This window comes from Rhinoraja longicauda, chromosome 6 (assembly GCF_053455715.1).
Source record: "Rhinoraja longicauda isolate Sanriku21f chromosome 6, sRhiLon1.1, whole genome shotgun sequence".
In the NCBI taxonomy this organism is placed as follows: domain Eukaryota; kingdom Metazoa; phylum Chordata; class Chondrichthyes; order Rajiformes; family Arhynchobatidae; genus Rhinoraja; species Rhinoraja longicauda.
In genome coordinates, this window is record NC_135958.1 from 68,883,539 (window position 1) to 68,909,033 (window position 25,495).

The 25,495-nt window shown below is 41.9% G+C and overlaps 1 long non-coding RNA gene across 3 annotated transcripts; it reads right to left on the reverse strand.

The window, feature by feature from the left end:
* Positions 1 to 9,142: 9,142 nt before the first annotated feature.
* On the reverse strand, positions 9,143 to 16,340 carry LOC144594565 (uncharacterized). Of its 3 annotated transcripts, none has more exons than XR_013547402.1 (4): positions 16,135 to 16,340; positions 14,656 to 14,748; positions 9,489 to 9,543; positions 9,143 to 9,394 (listed from the first exon to the last, which is right to left on the reverse strand). It is a non-coding gene; the product is annotated as an uncharacterized LOC144594565 (long non-coding RNA). The 3 variants fall into 3 exon arrangements; XR_013547401.1 differs by lacking the exon at positions 16,135 to 16,340 and adding an exon at positions 15,879 to 15,970; XR_013547400.1 differs by lacking the exon at positions 16,135 to 16,340 and adding an exon at positions 15,879 to 15,964 and having other exon boundaries at positions 9,472 to 9,543.
* Positions 16,341 to 25,495: the final 9,155 nt, after the last annotated feature.

Below are 25,495 nucleotides of genomic sequence, written 5' to 3' on the forward strand. Positions count from 1 at the left end.
GAAGGCCAACATTCCATTGGCTTTCTTCACTGCCTGCTGTACCTGCATGCTTCCTTTCAGTGACTGATGTACTAGGACACCCAGATCACGTTGTACATCCCCTTTTCCTAACTTGACACCATTCAGATAATAATCTGCCTTCCTATTCTTACCACCAAAGTGGATAACCTCACACTTATCCACATTAAACTGCATCTGCCAAACATCCGCCCACTCACACAACCTGTCCAAGTCACCCTGCAACCTCATAGTATCTTCCTCATAGTTCACACTGCCACCCAGCCTTGTATCATCTACAAATTTGCTAATGGTAAAAATATTAACATTCTCCTACACACACTAGGAACAATTTTTACATTTACCAAACCTATTTACCGACAAAGCCTGTACGTCTTTGGAGTGTGGGAGGAAACCGAAGATCTCGGAGAAAATCCACGCAGTCACAGGAAGAACGTACAAACTCCGTACAGACAGCACCCGTAGTCAGGATCGAACCTGGATCACCTGTGCTGCAAGTGCAGCAACTCTACCACTGTGCCACCATGCTGCCCTTAGTCTTAAGGAAATGAATTCTCAGTATTGTGTGTAAATAGAAATCTTTTGATGAATGCGACCGATCATGACAGTGTTGTACCATTGTAATATAAGAAAATAACTGCAGATGCTGGTACAAATCGATTTATTCACAAAATGCTGGAGTAACTCAGCAGGTCAGGCAGCATCTCGGGAGAGAAGGAATGGGTGACGTTTCGGGTCGAGACCCTTCTAGTTCTGCTCAGTAATTTCGTCCAGGGAAGCTCTCTCAGCTTATATAAACTTTTAACTTAGTCAATTCAGGAGTACTATACCTTTCTAGCTTTAAATTTAGTTTAGTTTAGAGATACAGCAGGGAAATAGGCCCTTTGGCCCACCAAGTCCACACCGACCATCGATCACGTTCATACTAGTCCTACGTTATTCCTTTTTCTCATCCACTCCTTACACATTAGGGGCAAATTTACAGAGGCCGATGAACCAACAAACCCACATATCTTTCGGAAGTGGGAGGAAACGTGGAGCACCCGCAAGTAGAGAGCATATTGACAGGTTGCATCAAGGCCTGGTTCGGCAACTTGAATGTTCAGGAGCAAGAAAAGACTGCAAAGAGTTGTGAACACTGCCCAGTCCTTCACCGGCTCTGACCTCCCCACCATCGAAGGGATTTATCGGAGTCGCTGCCTCAAAAAGGCAGCCAGCATCATCAGAGACCCACACCATCCTGGCCACACTCTCATTTCACCACTGCTATCGGTAAGAAGGTCCAGGAGCCTGAAAACTGTAAAGCCCAGGTTCAGGAACAGCTCTTCCCTACAGCCTTTAGGCTATTAAACACTGCAACATCAAATAAACTCTGAACCACAATAGATTATTATTATTATTATTATTATTATTATTATTATTATTATTATTATTATTATTATTATTATTATTATTATTATTATTATTATTATTATTATTATTATTATTATTATTATTATTATTATTATTATTATTATTATTATTATTATTATTATATTATGATTATGATTATTATTATTATTATTATTATTATTATTATTATTATTATTATTATTATTATTATTATTATTATTGTTGTTGTTGTTGTTTATTATTATTGTTGTTTATTTATTATTATTGTTATTATTATTATTATTTATTATTATTATTATTATTATTATTATTATTATTATTATTATTATTATTATTATTATTATTATTATTATATATACGGGCGGCACGGTAGCGCAGCGGTAGAGTTGCTGCTTTACAGCGAATGCAGCGCCGGAGACACAGGTTCGATCCTGACTACGGGTGCTGCACTGTAAGGAGTTTGTACGTTCTCCCCGTGACCTGCGTGGGTTTTCTCCGAGATCTTCGGTTTCCTCCCACACTCCAAAGACGTACAGGTATGTAGGTTAATTGGCTGGGTAAATGTAAAAATTGTCCCTAGTGGGTGTAGGATAGTGTTGATGTACGGGGATCACTGGGCGGCACGGACTTGGAGGGCCGAAAAGGCCTGTTTCCGGCTGTAGATATATGATATGATATGATATGATATTATTATTATTATTATTATTATTATTATTGTTGTTGTTGTTGTTGTTGTTGTTTATTATTATTGTTGTTTATTTATTATTATTTATTATTATTATTATTGTTATTATTATTATTATTGTTGTTATTATTATTATTATTATTTACAGTGTACTATGTTTACGTATTCTGTTTTGCTGCAGCAAGTAAGAATTTCATTGTTCTATCGGGAACATATGACAATAAAACACTCTTGACTCAAGTGGTCGCAGGGAGAAGGTGCAAACTCAATACAGACAGCACCCGAGGTCAGGATTGAACCTGTGCCTCTGGTATTGCAAGTCAGCAGCTCTTCCAGTCTTAGTGTGATGAGATTTCCGTGTCGCATTCATTTCTTGCCAAAGTGGAGGTTGGCCTCGGTCAGTTAATACTTTCACTTTATGGCTTCAGGGCGCATTATCCACTAACCTCAATCCACAAGGACAATTAGGGTTGGGCTAAAACATTGCCTTGTCAGTAGTGCTCAGATCTTTAAAAGGAAGGAAACTAAAAATCTACTTCCATGCTGCTGCCCTTTGCACATATATGTAGAAGAGAGAGAGAGAGGAAATATAATGTGTAGGAAGGAACTGCAGATGCTGGTTTAAATTGAAGATAGACACAAAAAGCTGGAGTATCTCAGCGGGACAGGCAGCATCTCTGGAGCGAAGGAATGGGTGACGTTTCAGGTCGAGACCCTTCTTCAGACTCTTCAGATTCTTCAGACAGTGAGAGGAAATATAATATTTCCACATAAGTGATTCTGAACTGCCCTCCCAAGTTTCATAGTTATGTGAGTGTCTATTAAAATAAAGCAGAGAGAAAATATATTCTTGGAATCTCATAATTAAATTATATAGTTTCAGTCTTCTCTGGTCTTAATAACCCAAGGAGGATGAAAGGACTTTAATACTGCATTAAAAAATCTATTTAATGGATAAATGCCCATACATTTCCCTGTCGGACCTTATGGCTCCCTGTGATCTATGGAAAATATTGTATGGAAAGTCGAGCAGCCTGGTTAATACAAGCCATGGAACTTGTCCTATAAATTTGCTGAATTGTCTTTGTTGGCCCCTTGAGATCAAGGATGACTTGCTTCAGCTTCAGTTCTACAGGGCCCTGTGCAGGAACGGCAGACTCTGTCGCAGGGGTCGATGGTGGAAGTTGAAGAGGGGGATGGGATGGCTGGATTGTTGTGAATCTCCCTGCTGCAGCACTCTGGCCTTCACGTCACAGAGCCCCACATCTTTTAGATTTAGATTTTAGATTTAGAGCTACAGCACAGAAACAAGCCCTTCGGCCCACCGGGTCCGCGCCGCCCAGCGATCCCCGCACACTAACACTATCCTACACCCACTAGGGACAATTTTTACATTTGCCCAGCCAATTAACCTACATACCTGCACGTCTTTGGAGTGTGGGAGGAAACTGAAGATCTCGGAGAAAACCCACGGGGAGAACGTACAAACTCCATACAGACGGCGCCCGTAGTCAGGATCGAACCTGAGTCTCCGGCGCTGCATTCGCTGTAAGGCAGCAACTCTACCGCTGCGCCACCGTGCCCCCATGGTGTTTTTTTGGATGGCTCTCTATCCTTTTGAAATGACCTGGGCATGGGATTGTGCAGGAAGGAACTGTAGATGCTGGTTTAAACTGTAGATAGATGCAAAGTGCTAGAGTAACTCAGCAGGTCAAGCAACATCTCTGGAGAGAAAGGATGGGTGACATTTTGGGTCGGGTCTGAAGAATGGTCCTGACTTGAAACGTCACCCATCCTTTTTCTCTAGAGATGCTGCTTAACCCGCTAAGTTACTCCAGCATTTTGTGTCTGTCTTGTGCATGGGATTCCCAGGAACTGCTGAGAGCATTACATTTTTTTCAATGAGATTGAAGATTTTCTTGAAGTGTTTTCTCTATCCTCCAGTGAATCGCATGCTGTGGTGGAGTTTGGAGTAGAATGCTGATTTTACGAGTTTCGTGTTGGGATGCAGGTGATATGGTCTACTCACTGGAGTTGCCTCAACATCTCTAGAGCTTCAGAGCCAGTGATGTTGGTTGGGGAAAGCGGCTGACAATGGTAGGTGAAGTATATTTGGAAGATCTTGCAGAGACGGTATTGGTGAAATATCGCCAGCGCTTTGAGTTGCCTCCTCCAGAAAGTCCATCTCACACAAACATAGAGGATGGGGATCACTATTGCCCGGTAGATCATCAGTTTGGTGCCCAGTTTAAGATCTTAATCTATCAATACTCCTTTTCTCAGGCAGCCAAAGGAAAATGGCAGTACAATGGAGGCAGTGGTAGATACCTGCCCTCACAGGGAGATGGCACCCGAGACGTGAGAAGTGATCCTTGTCAACCATGCTTTGGTCATGGATCGTGACCATCAGGAGGAAGTAATGTGCAGTGGGGACATTGCTGAAGAACATTTACCTTCTAGATTTTTAGCCGATGTGCATTCTCCCATTCTGCAATGAAAGCACCAACGAAGATTTGGATCTGCATCATCTGCCTGTTGCAAAAGGATGATTGAGATTCGCTTTGGAGCAAATGCTGAACAGTTTCCTGGTCACCTAATAAATTAACTCCGCACTGGTGGGGAAGTTATGGGAGGTGCAGTGCAATGCGGAAGATTGAGCAGCACAGTGGTCAACCTCATTTGACCCTCTTCCTCATTGGGATTGGGTCCCTGGTGGATCCATTGGTAAGGATCACGCTTTGCATGCAACGACCAAGGTACATGAAAAATAACTATATCAAAAAAGCAGGAGGGTGAAGAACAACAGGAGATCCAGCAATCAGCTGATAGCCATCACATGCAATGGATTTTTCAGCACTGTGAAAGGCATCTGTGGCCCAAATGCACATGGACCCACCCTATTTAAGAGTCATGAATGGAGGGAAGCTTAGATGGGGCAGTAGGACGGCTAATATATGATGGAAGGAGCACTTTGCAGAACTCCTCAGGCACATTTCTACATTCGATACAGGTTTTCCTGACTCGTTTGTACAGTGTGCTACTGGCCACTATCTCAGTGCCAACCCAACTTGGCAAGACGTTCGAAAGGCCATCCAACAGCTGAAAACCATTTAAGCCTCTGATGCAGGCATAGTTCCAGCTAAATCATGGCAAAGGTATATTTCTGGTGTGAATCCATGTGCCCAATTCCCTCAACTGGGAAGGGGTGAGCCAGCCAGGCGATTTCGGAGACACAGTAATCATGACCATTTTCCAAAAAGGGGGATGTTTGATCGTGGTAATTAGAGAGGGACAACCCTAGCCTTTTCCACAGGGAAGTCTTTTCAAGGACCCTCCTCCAAACATCTCTTTCCACTGGCTAAATAGCTCCTCCCAGAGTTTCAATGCTATTCCTCCCATCAAAATACACACTGGGCATACATTCACTGCATGACAGACCCAAGCAAAACATAGGAATCAGCCTCAAACACTGTAACTGCCTTATTTGACTTCATAAACTTGTTCAATATTATTCCAACAAAGTTACAATAAGTTCTGTGTATTTAACAGTCTTATTCAGAGATCAGATTTTATCATTTCTTTGAAGAATCCATATTTTATTATCCCTGAATGACAGATGACCAATAAGAGTTTTATTTAGTTTATTGTGTAGGGGTTTGATATCCTTGGCAATATAGTTAAATTTGTTTTATTTTAGATTTATTAATATTGCCTGACGCTTAGTAAATTTTAAGTTATTAAAAATAAACTGGTGAATGTTTATGTAATGCAATTATACATTTTTCTCTCCCAGACGGAAACATTTCTTCAGTTTAGTAATGACAAGCTCAGTTATTTCCCATTACATGCTACAAAATTTAAGCACAGGGGATATTTCCAGAAATTAATTTCACATATTGTAATAAATATCTATTGTATGAGATAATGTAGCTAACAGGATCGCAATTTTTCTTACGTTTGTAATGTTCAATTAGTTAAAAATATGCTAATTCTATGTAAAAAATCAGAGTAAATGGAATGCATGCGATAAAAAGAGATTTGTTCGTCCCGTTTTATCCATATTCTCTGAAATATTAAATTTAATGCTTTTGCTGAACACTGTTCTTTAACAATATTCTCTCCTATAAACAGGGACATGACTTTGTGGCTCTATGGTACAAAAGGCATCCAACACTTTGTGTTCCATCGACTTCCATTAGATAGCCTATTGGTAGTCAGTGATATCTCTTGCCTTTGAGATGGATGGATAGGCTAGGTTTTGTTCAGATTCAGATTTCATATTCATATTCAAATTCAGGTTTTAGATTTCAGATTTCAGATTTCAGATTCAGATTTCATACTCAGATTCAGATTTCAAAATCAGATTCAGATTTCAGATTCAGGTCAGTTTATTGTCATATAGAGTAGGGTACAATGAGATTCCCTGTTCACGTGAAGCTCACTGAGTAAACATTAAACATTCAGAAATGATAAATACATGAATAAATACGACGATGCAAAACAGGAGAATGGTGCAAGATCGGAGTGCCAGCAAAATAGTGCAAAAATATTCTAGTACAATAATGAAATAACCATTGACGTAGATTTAAGAGTAAGAGTATGCGGCAATAGCTCCAGGAAGGGATGTGAAAGAGGTGATTGGTTCAAGAGTCACATGGCAGTGGGGAAGAAGCACTTCTTAAGTCTAAGCTATCCAACTCCTGCGTTTTCTCCCAGAAGGTAGAAGAGAGAAAGAGGGCTAGCCATGGTGGTAGACATCCGTGACAATGTTTCCAATCTTCCTGATGCGATGTGAAGATGGACTAATGGAAGGAAGTGATAAGCCTGTGATGGACTTGGCTGTGTTCTCCACTTTCCATAGATTCAGGCAGTCAAGAGCAGGGCAGTCACTATGCCAGGCTGAGATGCTTTCCGTCAGAATACCTTCTCTAGTGCATCTGCAGATGTCCAAGCGATTCCTCGTGGACATACCAAATCTTTTCAGATGCTTAAAGAAAGTAAATACCCTAGTGTGCTTTCTTGATCACCACATCAATGTGAAGGTACCAATTTAGGTTGCTGGCGATATGAATGCCTAATAACCTGAAGCTGTCATCCATCTCTACTGCGGCTCCATTGATTAGGGCAGAGCTGCATTCACTCTCTCTTTTCCTGAAGTCACCTTCTAATTCTTTTGTATTGCTGACATAATGGGCAAGGATAGAAACAAGGAACTGCAGATTGTGAAGCTGATTTTGAAAAAGTGCTGGAGTAACTCAGCAGGTCAGGCAGCATCTCTGGACAACGTGTATAGGTGAGTCTGAAGAAAGCTCCTGACCCAAAACATCACCTATCTATGTTCTCCAGAGATGCTGCCTGACCCACTGATTTATTGCAGCACTTTGTGTCCTTTTATGGTCAAGGCTGCCGTCCTGATACCATGACTCAAGGTTCTCCATCTCTTTCTCCACACTATTGTTGATCCCACTGACAACAGCTGTATCTTCGGTGAACTTAAAGATCAAGTTGGCTTTGTACTTGACCACAGTCACGGGTACAGGAGGTAGAACAAAGGACTGAGCATACAGCCCTGAGGTGCACTGGTGTTGAGGGTCAGGGAGAGGGAAATGATATGACCAATTCTATTCGACTAAGGTCTTTTGGTCAGGAAGTCCAGAAGCCAGTTGCAGATGGAGGTCCCAAGGCCAAGGTCGAGAAGTTTAGGGCTGAGCTTATTTGGTATGGTGGTGTTGAAGCTTAGCTGTAGAAATGAATAACACCTTGACATAGGTGTTCTTATTGTCAAGCTGATCCGGACCTGGATGTAGTGCAAGGGAAATTGCATCCTCCCAAGACCTTTTATTCCTATTAGCAAAGGGGTGTAGGATATCTGGAAGATTGGCACAAAGTTGACGTAAGAGTTACTGGGCAGTGGTCATTGGGACAGGTTAGTTTGCTTTAATTGGGAACTGAATGGATGGAAGTTACTTTATGCAGGTGGGGAGACTGTTGAAGTGAGAGTTATAGAGCCAAACAGCATGGAAGCAGGCCCTTCGACCCACCTTGTCCATGCTGAACAAGATGGCGGGACTGTCATATGTTGAAAGACTGGAGCGACTAGGCTTGTATACACTGGAATTTAGAAGGATGAGAGGAGATCTTATCGAAACGTATAAGATTATTAAGGAGTTGGACACGTTAGAGGCAGGAAACATGTTCCCAATGTTGGGGGAGTCCAGAACAAGGGGCCACAGTTTAAGAATAAGGGGTAGGCCATTTAGAACTGAGATGAGGAAAAACTTTTTCAGTCAGAGAGTTGTGAATCTGTGGAATTCTCTGCCTCAGAAGGCAGTGGAGGCCAATTCTCTGAATGCATTCAAGAGAGAACTAGATAAAGCTATTAGGGCTAACAGAATCAAGGGATATGGGGAGAAAGCAGGACCAGGGTACTAATTCTGGATGATTAGCCATGATCATATTGAATGGCTCGAAGGGCCAAATGGCCTACTCCTGCATCTATTTTCTATGTTTTTATGTTTCTATGTTTCTATAATCTTATCCACTTCTGTAGCTTCCCCAGGCAGATCATTCCTGATACAGACTACACTCTGAGTGAAAAAGTTGCCTTTATGGTTCCTTTTAAATTTCAAGTGTATTGTCTCCCAATAAACATTAGCTTTACAGCTAATGTCCACATCCCATTTTTGAAAATGCTGAGCCTGATCTTGTCATGAGAGAATCATAGCGACAGGCCTTTCGGCCCATCTCGTCCATACTGACCACCATTCCTATCTACACTCATCCCGTTTGTTTGCAGTGGACCCATATCCATCAACTCCTTTCCTATCCAAGCACCTGTCAATTGAAATACTCACTAATACTTCTGCTGGGAATAATTGGACTTTCTGCTTGTTCAGATTGCATAAAATATCACTATTTTGTGGGAAACTAAAATATAATTCTTTGCCTGTTCATTTTTAAAAATTCTGATTTACTGAAGTAGCCATGTATTTTGGTTAAAAATAATGTATTCTGGGCCTGAGTGCTTTCAATTGAATTCACTGGATCTTTAGAATTGCCCTCAGTAATCTAGAACACATGAAGATTTGCCTGATTCTTATTTTATTTTTGGTACTCTTCAGTGCAGAGATTTATCAGAGAAAGGCAGGGTTAGGCATGACTGATGGAATTCCCTAAGGAAAGACAGTCTGCTGACTCTCACTGTGGAAGCTCACATGGGAAACAGTGTTGGATTGAACACTCCCAGGGGGAAGGAGGGCTCAGAATGAGTCAGCATCTTCAGAACATTCCAGAAAATTGCTGAAAGAAAAAAAAAAACACAAATAAAAAAAGTCCCTGTTTGTCTCAACGTAGAATAATATAAAGGCATAAACTACCTGAAAATGCAACCCACGTTAAACTGTTCACAGCATTCTTTCCAACTGGTCGTCTTTGAATCAATGAAATTCCTAATATTGAAAAAAAAAAAACTTTTTTATTTGGTGATCCAGGAGTTGGACATACATTACAAAGTCCTCTCTTGCACTAGTGTACTCAGCAAAGGTGGGTTTGATGAAGGTAGATGGTCATATTTTCAAAACTATGTTTGGGGCAGCGGTGGAGTTGCAGCCTCACATCGCCAGAGACCCGGGTTCGATCCTGACTACTGGTACTGCCTGTCCGGAGTTTGGACCTTCTCCCTGTGACCTGCATGGGGGGTTTCTCCGGGTGCTCCGGTTTCCTCGGACGCTCCAAAGACGTAGGTTGATTTGTTTGTGGGGGTTTTTTTTTAATGTAGTTTCCCTAGTGCGGAGGATAGTACGGGGATCGAGGCCACCGTGGGCCGAAGGGCGTGTTTCCGCGCTGCATCTCTAAACTAAACTAAACGGTAGGATTGTAGAGTGCCCCAGCACCGTGGCGTAGAGATTTTAATCGTATCCACAGCATTGCTGCTAAAATATGTTATTCCAGCAGGTGATCTCAGAGTCCTATCCACTGCCAGTCATCAAATTAAACATTTCGAAAGTTATCAGTCCCATGCCAAAATGCATCAAAATGTACACGTTATTTTCAGCGCTACCACTCGCTTTCTTATTGGGTTAAACCCACTCCTTCCCACCGCACCGGGACTCTCGGCCGTTTCAGGATAATGTCGTTTTCCCCTGCAGAAGATGAAATTGTTTTTTCCATTGATTGAATAAAAACACCACAAAAATCTATCAACTACACCAATAAAAACATAATTATCCCGTGATTAGAAGGATATTGAGTTTGTAAGGGGATTATTTTAAACTTGTTGTTTTTTTCTCTTGAAAGGATTCATGCTGTTAAATATTACATTCGTCCTACAAGTTCATTAAGCATTATATTATATATAATTCTGTTATTTGCAATCTTCTGTTATGAACACGTTGAATGTCACAACTTCTGCATTGTGATTTTTTTTTTATGTTGTTCGATCGAGGCTGGGACTCGTTTATCAACAGATCCCACCAACCTTCTCCACGGCGACCATCTGGTTTATTTTCTCTCTTCCTTAGTGTGTGTGTGAGTGTTGTCAACATTTCCACATCCAGATATGCGGGCGAGGTAAACCACCCAGTTAACAAAAAAAATGTTTAGGAAGGAGCTGCAGATGCTGGTTTAAACCGAAGATAGATACAAAATGCTGCCTGTCCCGCTGAGTTACTCCAGCATTTTGTGTCTATCTTCAGTTTTTAAAAAAAACAATAACGTGTCAGCCCCTTTAACGGGAATAGATTCCAATAAATTTGGAGGGAACATTTCCATTTCCCATCCGAAAACTCAACTTAATTCAATCGGTTCCCCAACCAAAGTTTAAAATCGTTTTATATATTATTAATTGTTAAATTTCTCTCCCTGTGGCGAACGGTGCAATGACATATCAACCACAATTTCATTCAAAGATCCAATAAAACAGTTCTTTAATCCCCCAAATACTTTGTGAAAACTTCCTGGCAAAATAAATCGCGAAAATCCACCCTCCATTATAGTACAACAGTCTTCAATTTAAATCGTTAAAGTGGTTCCGCATTATTTAGATCTATTTGCTCGGTGCCTTGGTTAAAATTACTAATTGCGAGCCAATCTTATTTAGAATTCGTCAAATTAATAATGTATTAGGAGGTAGCTAGTTTTAAACCGACTTCGATGTATCAAAGTGAATGGGGGGAATATAAACTTTACCCAAAAGACCCTTTCCCACGGGACTGTGTCGTGGACCAGGTGAGACTTCAGTGGGATTTTGCTAATTCCATAGTTGGTGAACAACGACTGCGGGTTTTTTTTGGAAACGATGTGAGTTTTCCCCCATTACCTTGCAGTCAATATCCAGAGCAGTATTCCATTCCTGAACCGTGAGAGGGTCGTTTTGCTTTATATTTCACTTTTATGCGAATCTATTTGCTATGACTTTAAAGGAAACCTCTTTTAGAATTTAATGTGAAGTTGGGTGTATTTCTTGGGTGTTCGTGTTTCGCTTTTCCCCCCCCCTGATTTTGTTTTTTTTCCCCTGTGCGACATATTGCAGAGATAACACTCGCCAATCTGTGCGTCCAGCCTATGCTAACCGATTGCACTATCCGCAGTGAAACTCACCAGTTGCTACCTAAATAACATAAATACTGCAGCCGTTCAGTTTCGCTCTTGGAATAACTCAGCCAGTAGACATTTATAATCCTAATGTTTTTCTCTTTACAAATGTTGTGCCATTATCATGTCTTAATTGGAAATAATTTAAAAAAATGCAAACGATTCAATGGAACATTTGTAAAATTATTCCTAGGCGTGACTTAAAAGGTAAATAGTTGGGTGAGGTGAATTTTAAATAGGCGCCAGGTTTATAATTTCACCCACGGACAGAATTGCTTTTAATTGCTCATCATAAATGTCCTCAAACGCCGCCGTTTCACTGCGATCAGACAGGGAGTTAGGGCGGCACTTCGCTTCGGGAGAGAACCTCTGGTTATTTTTTTTGTTTTTGCCCTCTCTCTTTTCTACCTCAAAACTTGTCAGAAGTCAGTTGGAGGGAGGGGAGAGAGAGAGAAGGTTGTGGGAGTGCGGTGCGTTTCTTCGCTGCTTTCCAGACCGGCTCTCCCGAGCAGGCAAGGAAGGGTGCGCTACCAAAGCAGAGCAAACCACTTCATTACACGACTCAACGCGGGGAAGGGCCGCTGCAAATAACTCAGCCGTGCTCGATAATGGGGGGGCAAGCATTCATTTGTGTTTTTTTGTGTTGGGACGTTTAATTTCCCTTCCCTGTAAAACACTGGAACGGTGGGGGACGGAAGAAGCCTCCCTCAGCACTGGGAAAAGTCTTGAAATCAACGCTTGGCTTTAAAAAGTCAAATTGATCCGAAGTTGAATGAATCTTTCCTGAAATATCGGTAGACATTAAAAAAAAAAAAAGAACAATTAATTAAAATATTTGCGAATCAGTGATATAAATTAATGCTTCAACTTTAAAATAGCTGTGTGTGCCGCCGTGAGGGTCACCATTTCACGACTTGTGGCTTTCAAGAATGAGATAAAATGTCAACCGCGTATGGGATTACTCCTTTATTTATTTTTTAAAAAGCATATAATAAACTATTGCTCGATTGGAGCACGGATATCTGAGCGTGTACCTGCGCGATAAGTGGAATCCCCCAGAATGGAATTTTGCTTTCAAAAATAAAAGTCGATGAAGGTTATTTGCCATGAGCCCGCAGTGTTGCAAATAACAACCGACTTCAGTGGCCAGGCCGGAGTTTCTATGCACCCCTCAACAATCCTCCTCAGTATTTACCAGCCATTAGCACCTGAATGTTTTACTTAAACCCGAAGAAAATAACGTGGCGCCGTTTCAACACGTGCACTTTTAACGATGGTGCATTGTATTTGATCCGGTTTTAAACGTGTTTCCCCCCGAAACCTGACTGCAAAAATAAAAAATCACAAAGATTAACACAGACAATAACGTGTTTTATCTTTTATTTATTTTTTTCTCGAGTAAAACCGTGGTTGAATAGTTGCCACAGCAAAACAAGAATACAGCGATCAGAATGAGATGGCTCCGAAATCAACGCCTACACGGTTACAGCGATCTGAGAAAGTTGCTGTGTGTTTTATATATATATATATATATATATAGCGCGAACAGTCTTGAAAAATTGTAACGTGCAACCTCCGGAATTAACAATATAGAAATCCTCCATCTTTTATGGAGTCAAATGTGACACTGCTCGCAATTCATCTCCTTCTGCTCCGGGCGCTCCCAAAGCTGAAATGAATGCTTTCACAGCAGAATGAATGAAGGTGCAAAGCTCCACAAAGCAGACGCTGCTTCCTGGCGAGGTTCTCCGTCGCTTTAACGCAGGGACGGCGATTTATATGAGTGCCAGGTCTCCACAAAATGTGCCCGCTGAACGCTGAAACTGCCAACAAAAACGTGCAAAAAGTCAAAGACTCTCTCTCTCTCTCTCTAACGCCGTGGCTTCAACGCCGCACTGCAAAGCTTTCACCAGCGGCCAAGTTCTTTCTACTAAGCCTCGACGTTCAGGAAGTACAAAGAATAATGTTATGCCCGATTTCCAGCACTTTGCATGATGAATACGTTGTAATTTTTTTTTTTGCGGTTCTGAAGCAGTTTTTTTTCCTTCCAAACACACTGGAATGAATGCAGCGTGTCTTTGCAGTCAGTCAGTCTTTACAGGCCGAGGGACTTTAGTTTGATTCACAATACTTTAACTTTAGTTGACAATTATTTATACTTGAGTAACTCGCTTGGAAATATTCAGCAAAATCACGAATAAAAGTCCCCACTGAACCACGTGTACTTACCATTTTTTTTAAAATGCGAACCGCCCGATAAAAATGAACGTCAGGAAGAATATTAATCTTTTACTGAGAAACATTCGTGTTTTCAAAGATGCGATTCGTCGATGATCTCAATGCGAGCACGAAAATACGCGAGGAGTTTTGTGAAAATGGAGACTTAAAGTAGCATTTGGTTTATGCGAAAAGTTAATAGGTAAATTGTGTTTTGAATGTGGGGGTTTGCATTAAACGGACATCCTCTTTAAAAATGATTCTTACCAAAATACGCAGAGGTACAATCTGGATTTGAAATTAGGTAGCTAGTCAAAATTTGGATTGGGGTTTAAAGATTGTAATATAATTCATTCAAATGCAATTAATACCAAATGTTATTTTAAAGGCACAATGCAGGCCCACGGTGAGGTAAAGGAATTTTTCAAAACCCCACAAAGCATGATTATTTCTTTTGATAAAACGTATAGTTCGGTGGTTCTCAAATGATAAGGGTGTCAGAGGGAAACGTGGTTGACAAAATTAACCAAAGGACGCCTAGACACAACAAACCAAATTCATTGTTTTTAACTGTCTGCACGATGTTCAAATGTAAAGTCTCTATTGCATTTCTGCACTATTTGCAGATTAACCGACTGATTGCTATTTTGGTCGTTTTATTATTCCTGGAAAGTTTTTTTAAAAACAAGCTCTAACAAGTGACCTGGGCTAACATGTCTAAAATGGTCAGAATCCACAAAAATAACTTTTACGTCGATCGTTTTGGAGATGTCCGGGGCTCTTTAAAATGCTGACGATGGCCAACCTCCGTCTTGACGAGATTCTGCTTTTGATCAAGTCTGAGCCTAAAAATAATCGAGTAGAATATAAAGTAAAAAAATATGCCGTAAGTTAGCGCTACCAATGTTCAAATGTAATATAAATTGTGCCCATCTATATTAGCCAAGCTGTAGATGTTAAAACTGTGGACAGCGTGGAAGTAAGTGGATTTTATGCCTACCCTAACAGTCTATATTCTGCAGTTACACTAGTCCTACTTGCTAATTGGGGGCCGTTATTGTTGTTTCCTTTGTGAATCTTAAATAAAATGTCAATAGATCGGAAACGAAAGGAGATATTTCGCTTCAAACCTTCTTGGTACAGTTAACAACAAAAAAAAATACCCGAGAACAGAACTTCAAATAAAATGGGAACCCTATTCGCCAGATGTTTGCTATTACCTTACGCCATTAGTGAGTGCTACAGATGCGCTAAATAAGTCGATAAAAATTAAAGATTATATTGCATAAGGTTGCTGACATTTTATCGCACGAAAGGATCAGTATTCGAAATTTCCCTCGCATTGCGAGAGCATCACGCCAGTTGTTCGCTCTCAGATGCAGGCTGCTTTGGTTAAAATTTCTACTGCCAGTTTTAAAACGTGAAATAAGTCTCTGAAACGATTTAAAACCAGGTCGCTGGTCAGAAAATGTGCGCTTCAGAACCCGGGCAATAATGGCAGAGTTAATGCAGCCATTTTTAAATGGGACAACTTAACAGGATTTAAGAAGCAAAACATATGTGAACACTTTCATAAATTATTCCCGTGAACTTTGGATGACCATCCGAAGAAAAACGTGTGTATCCCCAATAAATATTAAAGATACAATTGCAGGGATTGGGTTTCATTTAAATCTGTTTGTTAGGCGCGCTTTAACGCGTTTTCAATAATATACTCTGGGAGAACTTCTAAGATAATATCAGTTGGACTTACAGGGAGATGTTATATTTTGCAGCTGCTTTAAACAACTGTACGGCTGATTCTGTCCCCCAAAATTAAAAACCCAATGATCTGAAGAAAGATGCGGCTATTTTTCCACATTTATCTCCGAGTTTTAAACATCAATTTCCCTAACCCCCGTCTCAATTAATTATTACAGTTTAACATGCACAATGCGCTGCGTTAATAAATAACAATTTGATGAGATTATTAAACCTGGAGCTTTTGTGTTTCACTGTTTGTGCCATGTGCTCTTTTGTTCTGCTTTGCACAGAAGCGCTGCAATTGAGACGACCACTGCTTTCGGGCTGACTCAGCTGAGAAAGGCCGCTGCTTGGTGTGTGTGTGTGTGTAAGACTCCACCGATGACCACTCCTCTGTTGGCGTCTCTCCTTGCATTTGACCAGCCCCGCTTTAAAAAAAAAAAAAAAAAAAAAAAAAGAATTCACCCCTCGCCGTTACTTTTCCCAACCTGGTTTTATTTCTGAATTTCGTTCCACTGTCGCTTCTTGCTCTCCTCGTCTCTCCTTTCTAAAGAGTTTGCAGTCGTTGGGGACATTCCCCTGGCGTCTCGCTGACGTCCACGTTGTTGTCCTCGATCCATTGTTTTTCCCACTTCATATTATATATGAAACGTCCTGCAAATCCCCCTTTAATTCCGAACTCGTTTCTCATTCTTTAAACTTTGTTCATAGATGATCTCCGCCGTCTTTTTGGTATAAATGTTGAGTTGGTGGGGGGGGGAAGGGGAGGGGGGAGGGTGTGGGGAGGGGCGACAGACAGTGATCGCCACACTTCAGCAGAATGCATGTTGCAGAGTTATAGCCAACACGTGGAATTTCCATGTCGAGGCGAAAAACCTGGTGTCCCGGGACCCCTGAAAAATAATTCAATCCCTTTGCAATAAAAAAAAAAATGCAGCCATCTCGCACACACGCCGCGGATGCCTGGAGAACGGCAGCGACTCTCAGACACAGATGGAAACAGAGAGGAGGGGGTTAAAAGTATGCAGCGGAGACTCCCCTTGCTGCACGGTTCCAATTTCAGAAAGCTCCACTGACACAGGGAATCCCCCCCCGCTCCCTCCCTCCCCGCCAGGGTGTTGCAAACTCGCGTCCAGCCCCAGACTCCGGACGGTGGCTTATTACCCGGCGCTGCAGAGAAGCGGGAGGCAAAACGAAACCTGCGGCGCGGAGAGGGCTGGGGGGGGGTGAAAGGTGTCTGTAACTCCGAGGAGAGAGAGCATCGGACGAGAGAGAGGGGGGAGAGGGAGAGGGGGGGGGAGAGAGAGGGGGAGAGAGAGAGAGAGAGAGGGAGAGAGAGGGGGCGGGAGAGAGTATCGGACGAGAGAGAGAGGGGGGAGAGACAGGAGAGAGGGGTGGGGAGAGAGAGGGGGTGGGGAGAGAGAGAGAGAGAGAGAGAGGGGGTGGGGAGAGAGAGAGGGGGAGAGAGAGAGGGAGAGGGAGAGAGAGAGGGGAGAGAGTATCGGACGAGAGAGAGAGGGGGGAGAGAGGGGTGGGGAGAGAGAGGGGGGTGGGGAGAGAGAGAGAGAGAGAGAGGGGGTGGGGAGAGAGAGGGGAGGGGGAGAGAGAAAGGGAAGGGGGAGAGAGATAGAGAGGGGGTGGAGGGAGGGAGAGGGGGGAGAGAGAAAGGGAAGGGGGAGAGAGATAGAGAGGGGGTGGAGGGAGGGAGAGGGGGGAGAGAGAAAGGGAAGGGGGAGAGAGATAGAGAGGTTGGGGGGGGGGGGGGGGGGGGGGAGAGAGAGAGGGAGGGAGATAAGTGAAGAGAGCCATTGAATGGGACTCCCAGCAGCGCTAATCTCCTCGTCCTCGCCGGGTCTGCAGTTCACCCTGAAAACTGGCATCATCGGGCCCGTCCGGCCAATCGCAACGGAGCCAATTCATTTTAATCAGATCGGATTCTCATGGTAAAAACCATGTGACAGCGGCTCAACGCATTCAATTGCAGTTTCCAGGCTGTGATGTTCCTCCAGCCCCCCTTATGTTATTAACTTCCCTTATTTCGGTTTCCAGTCAACATGTGTGTTGAGCTAGCAATTGCCAAGTGATTCAGATATGACAGTCGTGTTTGACCTGCCCATTCCACACTAAACGACGGGTTGGCGCTTCTTAATGATTCCTGGCTATTATTCAGTATGATTTTTTAAAATTTTTATTGGGGAAGAATAGCATCTGGTTAAAGGCTGAATTATGCAGCTTCCTCTGCAAATCAACTGGTGACAAAACAATTACCATTAATATTAATAATATTTTGTGCAGAGCATTGGGCTTCGCGTTTGTTATTGAATCCAATTGAATGAGAGCCGGGTGAAGCAAAAGCTGGAAACCAGATTTTTTTTGCAAGAATACAACATTGCATAGCAAGTTTAGTGTAGTTTATTATCGTCACGTGTACTGAGGTGCAAAGGAAAGGAATATTACGGTTTAACGCCATTAGTGCATTAGTGATCCAGGAGTGGGAGGGTCTAGAACCTGTAGGACCAGAGGGCACAGCCTCAGAATAAAAGGACGTACCTTCTTTAGGATGGAGATGAGGAGGAATTTCTTTACCCAGAGGATGGCGAATCTGGAATTCATTGCCACTGGAGGCTGTGAAGGACAAGACATTGGGTATTTTAAAGGTTAATGAGATTATAGGTTCTTCATCAGTAAGGGCATCAAAGGTTATGGGGAGAAGACAGGAGAATGGGGTTGAGAGGGAAAGATAGATCAGCCATGATTGAATGGCAGAGTAGACTCGATAATGGCCTAATTCTGCTCCTAAGGCTTATAAGCGTTTGTTGTGATAAACACCAGTGCGTAAATAATGCAGCATAAAATTATTGGCGTTTTTTAATGTAATGCAAGCCTGGATTTGTAGCATCCCTAGCACTGGGACAATTGCATGGTTAAACCATGAGACGGTGCGATGAAGCTACTCCACAAGTAATCCCTGGATTTAGCACAAGTGACGATGAGGGAATGGCGATATATATATTTCCAAGTCAGGATTTATTAGGCTTGAAGCAAAACCTTTAGGCAGTGGTGTTCCCCTACCTCCGGTCTCAAAAGGGCAACGTTTTTGAGATTCTGACAGAGGGTATTTGACTTGAAATATTCATTCTGTTTCTCTTTCCACATTTACTGCCTGTCCTGCTGAGTGTTTCCAATATATTCTGTGTTTGCCAATGAAAAAGGAACTTTTGGCACAAATGCTTATTAAGTTGCTGACATGTAACTTGAACACTTGTCTTCATCTAACTTGGAGAGAAGGGTAAGAAAATAACTGCAGATGCTGGTACAAATCGAAGGTATTTATTTCACAAAATGCTGAGTAACTCAGCAGGTCAGGCAGCATCTCAGGAGAGAAGGAATGGGTGACGTTTCGGGTCGAGACCTTTCTTCAGAGAAGGGTGCTTCCATTGAACCAAAGTGCATGCCTTGACCAGGATACAAAAACAAGAAATACTGGAAATACTTCGCAAGTCAGGTAGCATCTGTAGAGGAAGAAACAGAATTAATATTTCCACTTGAGGAGCTTTTATCAGAATCCCAATTGTGTTAACTGATATTGATGTGCGTGTAAAAAACAAAGTGCTGGAGGAACTCAGCAACCCAGGCAGAATCTGTGGGGGGAAATGGACAGATGATGTTTCAGGGTGTGACCCTTCAGACTTTCTGCTTCTTTTGGTGACGGAAGAAATACAGTCATGCACTTTCCCCCTTCACAGAGGAGGGAACTCTTCCAGATCCTTAGAGTTTAGGTAGCTCTCATGCATTTCTGTTCACAGAGCACCATGGATGGATTTAATATCCAACTAATCACCTTGATTGCTAAATGTATTTCTGCTGGAAGATTTCAGAAAGTAAAGACAGGCTACAAATACAGGCTTACATTACATTATATAAATGCCAATAATTTAATGCTGGTTTATTTACACTCTTTATAAAATATAAAAAAATAAATTTATTGTTTAATACAAAAGTGTTGACTATTAACTATTAAATAGGTGTAACTCAGCGGATCAGGCAGCATCTCTGGAGAACATGGATAGGCGACGCTTCAGGTCGGGAGCCTTCTTCAGACCCGTTGTGCCTACCTTCCTTGTGTCTAGGAGTTTTTTTTCTCTTAAGTAGAAGAGTTTCAGAGTTTCTTGTGTAGATGGGACATGTTGGTCAGTGTGGACAAGTTGGGCTGAAGGGCCTGTTTCCACACTATGACTCTGTGAGTAAGCCTGTCAGTTCACGGCCAGTGGAAGGCCAGCTTTTTGCCAGAGCTGAAAGCCCACTCAGAGCCAGGATTACAGTCACCTGAAAACATTTCACATAGAACCCCTTGTATCCAGCAGATGGAGTGGCTTTCAACGATTAAGCCTGAGCTGGCTGTGAGTCCAAATTCCAAGGATGAATAGCCACTGTTTAATTCACTGTGCCACCACCGAGTCAGCTTTAGTTTAAAGATACAGGTATTAGGTAACACTAACCGTGTATATCCTCATGTGGTTTGACAGGACAGTAAAATATGGATTGTTCAACAACAGCACCGAGCTAATTATTAAGCAATGGATCCAATTAATTTTTGTCAGGCGGCAATTTGTGAGTTTGTAACGTGTCGGACTTACCTGGATTTTTGTCATTCCTGACTTTAATTTAACGCAGGGATCATTCGAACGCGAATGAATTGTTGTTGTCATTGCATAATAATGGTAATGAAAAGAGGTAATCCTCCATACTGATGCAACAATAAGAAGTCTGACAAACATATTTTTAAACTACAGCTTTATGTGCTTCCAATTTAGTTTGCTTTATTCTGAAAGCATATTTGCTGAACAGTTACATGTTCAATGTATCCATGGAGGAGGTAATTGTGTTTTCACTTATGGTAGCAACAATATCCTATAATACAGACTGACATACGGTATTGCTCTGCATGGGTTACCATGGGTCTTTTTGCAGCCTTGTTATAATCAGCATTTGATTTTCAAAGATAGAGATAAATGCTAAAGTTATGATCCCATAATTAAAGGTACCGTTAGGTACTGAAATCAAAGTTTAAATTCAGAGCCATATTTCCCCTTCGCGATATATTCGGCAATAATCCTTATTTAGCTGAGTTTATTATTTGTTTTGCAAATGATAAATAAAAACCCACATTCGTACAATGGAATACTGCTATTTATGTAATTAAATCATAATTAGGTTAGTTGGGCTCATTCTTTCTCCCAGTTGGAAGATGCATATTCCAAAGAACAATCCCTTTGAAATGTAAGTTAGGAATGCTGATATTAGTCCAAGACCTCCGATTTGCCAGGGCTGTCAAGGGAATGATTCTTGGAAGGGGAAAGAAAACAATCAGCCACAAACAAAGAAGTCATCTCTTGAAGTGGTGTTCAGGTCCAATTCAATGTGCACAATGAATCAGCCTGTCTGGTAATAACTCTGCAGTACCGTTATGACTTCCTTGCCAACTTACACTGCACTGATCCAACCCTTCCTTGGCTCGTACCATCCGTACTGTCACTTGATAAATGTAACTATAATCAGGAGTATTATAATGGTGCCTGGATCTAAATGTGGTCAAAATAAACATTCAATTTGTTGCATAAAATTCTTTAATCATTTTGAGAAGGCAAAATTACCTTCCTCAGACAGAGCAATTTTTTCAAATTAGTAACTATTCATGATTTTTTTTTTGCATGATAAGTAGTAAAATGTATTTTGTGATTGATATGAAGATAATTAGATGCAATTTCATATCCCATGAAGAAACTGAAATGTTGTATCTATAAGATTAGGTTTAAGTAGTTCTACATTGAAGTAACAGGTTTTGAATGAATTGCGAAGGCAGTTATTTGCCCGTGTTTAGTATTTGGTGTATAATTGTGTCTGTGATGTGCTGCAAAGTAATGCAGAACACAATACTTTAGAAAGAATCTGTTACATAATGATGTTTAATATTTTCTTGAAATTCGGAGATGGTATTAAAATATTTGTTCAAAAAGCTAATTACAGTTTGCTTTTCCAATAGAGGGATTTCAGTCATGTACAGTACATGCATAAATATTCAGGAAATGTATAAGGAATAATTAACCATTTAAAAAAATCTCATAGTTGCTTATTATAATAGGTTCATAAAAGGTTCTATAATCAATTGCACTCAATTGTCAAAAAAATATTGCACACAGAGAATCTGTATAATAGAGGACAGGTTGGATGTTAAAATATTTTTAAATGCTCCATCTTTCTAAACCAGCTGAAGTTCAGAATTATATTGCACATTTTTGTTTAAGATCAGACTTTAATGGGATAAGGATGATTTCAAGGGTTTTTGAATGAAAACATTTTGTTAACATCGCCTAAGATTTCAAAATTGAAAAGAATGTGAAATTTGTGCATATTTTTCAAATAAAACAAACCTAATGAAATTATTGGAGTCACACGAGACTGCAGATGCTGGAATATTGAGCAAAAAACAAAGTGCTGGAGAACCCAGTTCATAAGGTCATAAGGCATAGGAGTATAATGAGGCCATTCGGCCCATCAAGTCTACTCTGCCATTTAATCATGGCTGATCTCATTCTCCCTTCCCCATTCTGCTGTCTTCTCCCCATAACCTATAACATCTGTACTAATCAGGTTGATCATTTGGCATCTTTGGACGGAAAGGGCAGACAACACTTTGAGTCAGGACCCTTCTTCATTCTGATGGAATAATGGGGAGAAAGCTGGGAAAGGGAGATGGGGGTGGGGCAAAGCCTGGCCAGTGATAGGTGGATACATGGAACTTCAGATGCTGGTTTACCAAAAAGACACAAAGTGCTGGAGTAACTTAGTGGTCAGACAGCATCTCTAGAAAATATGGATAGGTGACATTTTGGGCCAGGACATTTCTTCAGGCTGATTGCAGTGGGGGAGAAAACTAGAAGAGAGGTGAGGGCAGGAAGAAGTCTGGCAAGTGGTGGGTGGATACAGGTGAGGGGGAGGTTTGATTGGCATATGAGAGCCCAATACAGGTGAGGGTGGCAGGATTGGCAAATGGGTGGAGATAGTGACAAATGCTTCAGGTGAAAAGGAAACAAAAGGATGTGGGGGCAGGAGGAGGAGTGAAATGTAAAGCTGGAGGGAGGGATGTGTGCAGAAGAGAAAGGGAAATATGGGACTCGCAGTTGGTAGATGAGCTTGTGGAGGTGCGGTAAAGAGTGGGGTGATTTCTGTGGTGGGCATGACGGAAGAAATGTGTACGCACTGGGGTGGGTGGGTGGGGGTGGGGGTTGTCCGTAGGCTCCTTCCCCTGTATCCACCTATCACTTGCCAGGCTTTGCCCCACTCCCACCTCTCTTTCCCAGCTTTCTCCCCCCTCCTCCATCAGTCTGAGGAAGGGTCCTGAGGTTGTTTACCCAAGCCTCCACAGACGCTGCCTGAACTGTTGAGTTCCTCAAGCACTTTGTGACATAATAGAACTGTTATTTTGCAAAGCGTTTTTGTGCATTATAGACACAAAGTACTGGGGTAACTCAGCGGGTCTGGCAGCATCTCTAGAGCAAAAAAGGATGGGTGACGTTTCAGGTCGGGACTCTTCTTCAGACCCGAAACGTCACCCATCCTATTTCCCCAGGGATGCTGCCTGGCCCGCTGAGTTACTCCAGCACTTTGTGTCTATCTTCGGTATATACCAGCATCTGCGGTTCCTTTCTGCACATTCCTCTGCATTATGTATGTATCAGCCTTACTGCATTCTTAGGATTTAATTTCAGTGGGAGAACCACCATTTCCCTCCCCCCAAATTAGATGGCATTGGTTGTCAGATATAGTGATAAAATAATGATCCTGATGCTTCAACAGTAATCAAGCTGAATATTTTTTTATGTATACTGACTTATAATATTTTGTGTCTATCTTCGACACATCGTCGGGGTAGCAAAATAAAATAAAAATTATTAAAATAATTCCATACTAGTTTGAATAGATTTATTTGACCGAAGTAAAAAAAAAACAGTTTTGTTCTTTCATGTGGTGTGGTTAATGTTTTCAATGATAAAATAGTGTGTTTATGAAATTAACTGCTTCCTGGATTATTTAAAAATAGCACAGAAGATATTGAACCCAGGTAATAGCATTTTTTATTCGACAAGGGACCAAGTTAGCTTTAGAATGAGAAATCTAATCTTATTGTACGGTTCCTGAGAAGATTAAGGAAATTCGGTATGTCAAACAGGTGGGAGTTCAGGTGGAGCGCAGGGAGGTGAAGGGGGGGGGGGGAAGGAGGATGTGGATGAGAAAGGGGAAGAGGAGTTTGGTGGCTGGGCAGTGAGACTACCTAAAATCATGATAATCCAGTGTTCATACCATTGCAGAAGATGAGGTGCTGTTCCTCCAGTTTGTGTGTGGCCTCACAGTGCCAATGAAGGTGACCCGGGACAGAAAGGTCAGTAAGGAAATGGGAAGGTGAGTTAAAGTGGGTAGCTCTTCTAATCATCTCTTCTGCCCTAGAATGCAGAACTGTGGATCGCTGGATTACATGCGGTGCAGTGGTAAAGTTGCTACCTTACAGCGCCAGAGACCCAGGTTCAATCCTGTCTATGGGTGCTCCCTGTGCAGAGTTTGTACATTCTCCCCATGACCACATGGGCTTTCTCCGAGATCTGTGGTTTCCTCCCACACACCAAAGACGCACAGGTTTGTAGGCTAATTGGCTTGGTGTACTTGTAAAATTGTCCCTAGTGCGTCTGGGATAGTGTTAATGCACTGGGATAACTGGCAGACACAGTGGGCCGAAGGGCCTGTTTCTACACTGTATCTCTAAACTAAACTAACTAAAACACTGGTAGTCATGCTGCGATTTCTTGATGTGCCCCAGGAAACCATTGGCTAAGTTAATCATCAAGTTAATTCATAAGTACTGCTCCCCGGCTCTAAGACCATGCGTTAACCTGGACTCACTACCACAGCCACGTGTGTTTTCTCAGCGCTTGCCTGTGCCTCCATCTGCCCATTGTATTGTTGCATCAACTGCGCTGCTATTGTGCCTAAAAGGTTGATTCCTTAAGTTGTGGAAACCAAATGTAGGTCAAACTCAAATGGAAATCAAATGTAGATCAAACTCAAATGGAAATCAAATGTAGATCAAACTCAAATGGAAATCAGATGTAGTCAGCAAGGATGGCACAGTTCCCTCTTGCTTTAATTCTCCATCCTATTCCTACCATGACCCCATTGTCCCGGGACTCTTACTCTGTTCTAGGGGCGGCACTGTGGAGCAACGGTGGGGTTGCTGCCTTACAGCACCAGGGACCCAGGTTCGATCCTGACTACGCATGCTGTCTGTACAGAGTTTGCACGTTCTCCCTGTGACTGCATGGGTTTTCTCCGTGCGCTCCAGTTTCCTCCCACACTTCAATGACATGCAGGTTTGTAGGTTAATTGGCTTTGGTAGAAATTGTGCAGGATGTGTGCACGATAGTGCTCGGGTACTGTGATCGCTGGTCAGCGCAGATCCAGTGGGCCGAAGGGCCTTTTGTGCTCTGTATCTCTAAACTAAACTAAAAACTAATGAAGAGCGATGTCGGCTCGAACAACAGCTTCTACTTTCCAACAAGGAACATTACAGTTTTCCAGACTCAACACAGGGTTTCAGATAATTGGCCTTTGCAGCCATGTCGCTCATATTTCCAGCTTCAGGCTTTTTCTCTCTCCTTTACTGGTAATTCCAGATTTCATTCACCTTCCTCTCGTAGCACCTGCTGTTGACACACCCTTTATTACTCGCCAGCCTTTCCCAGCCCCTCTCAGCTAATGTCGCCACTATTTGAGTCACTCAAACCAACCCGGTCTGAA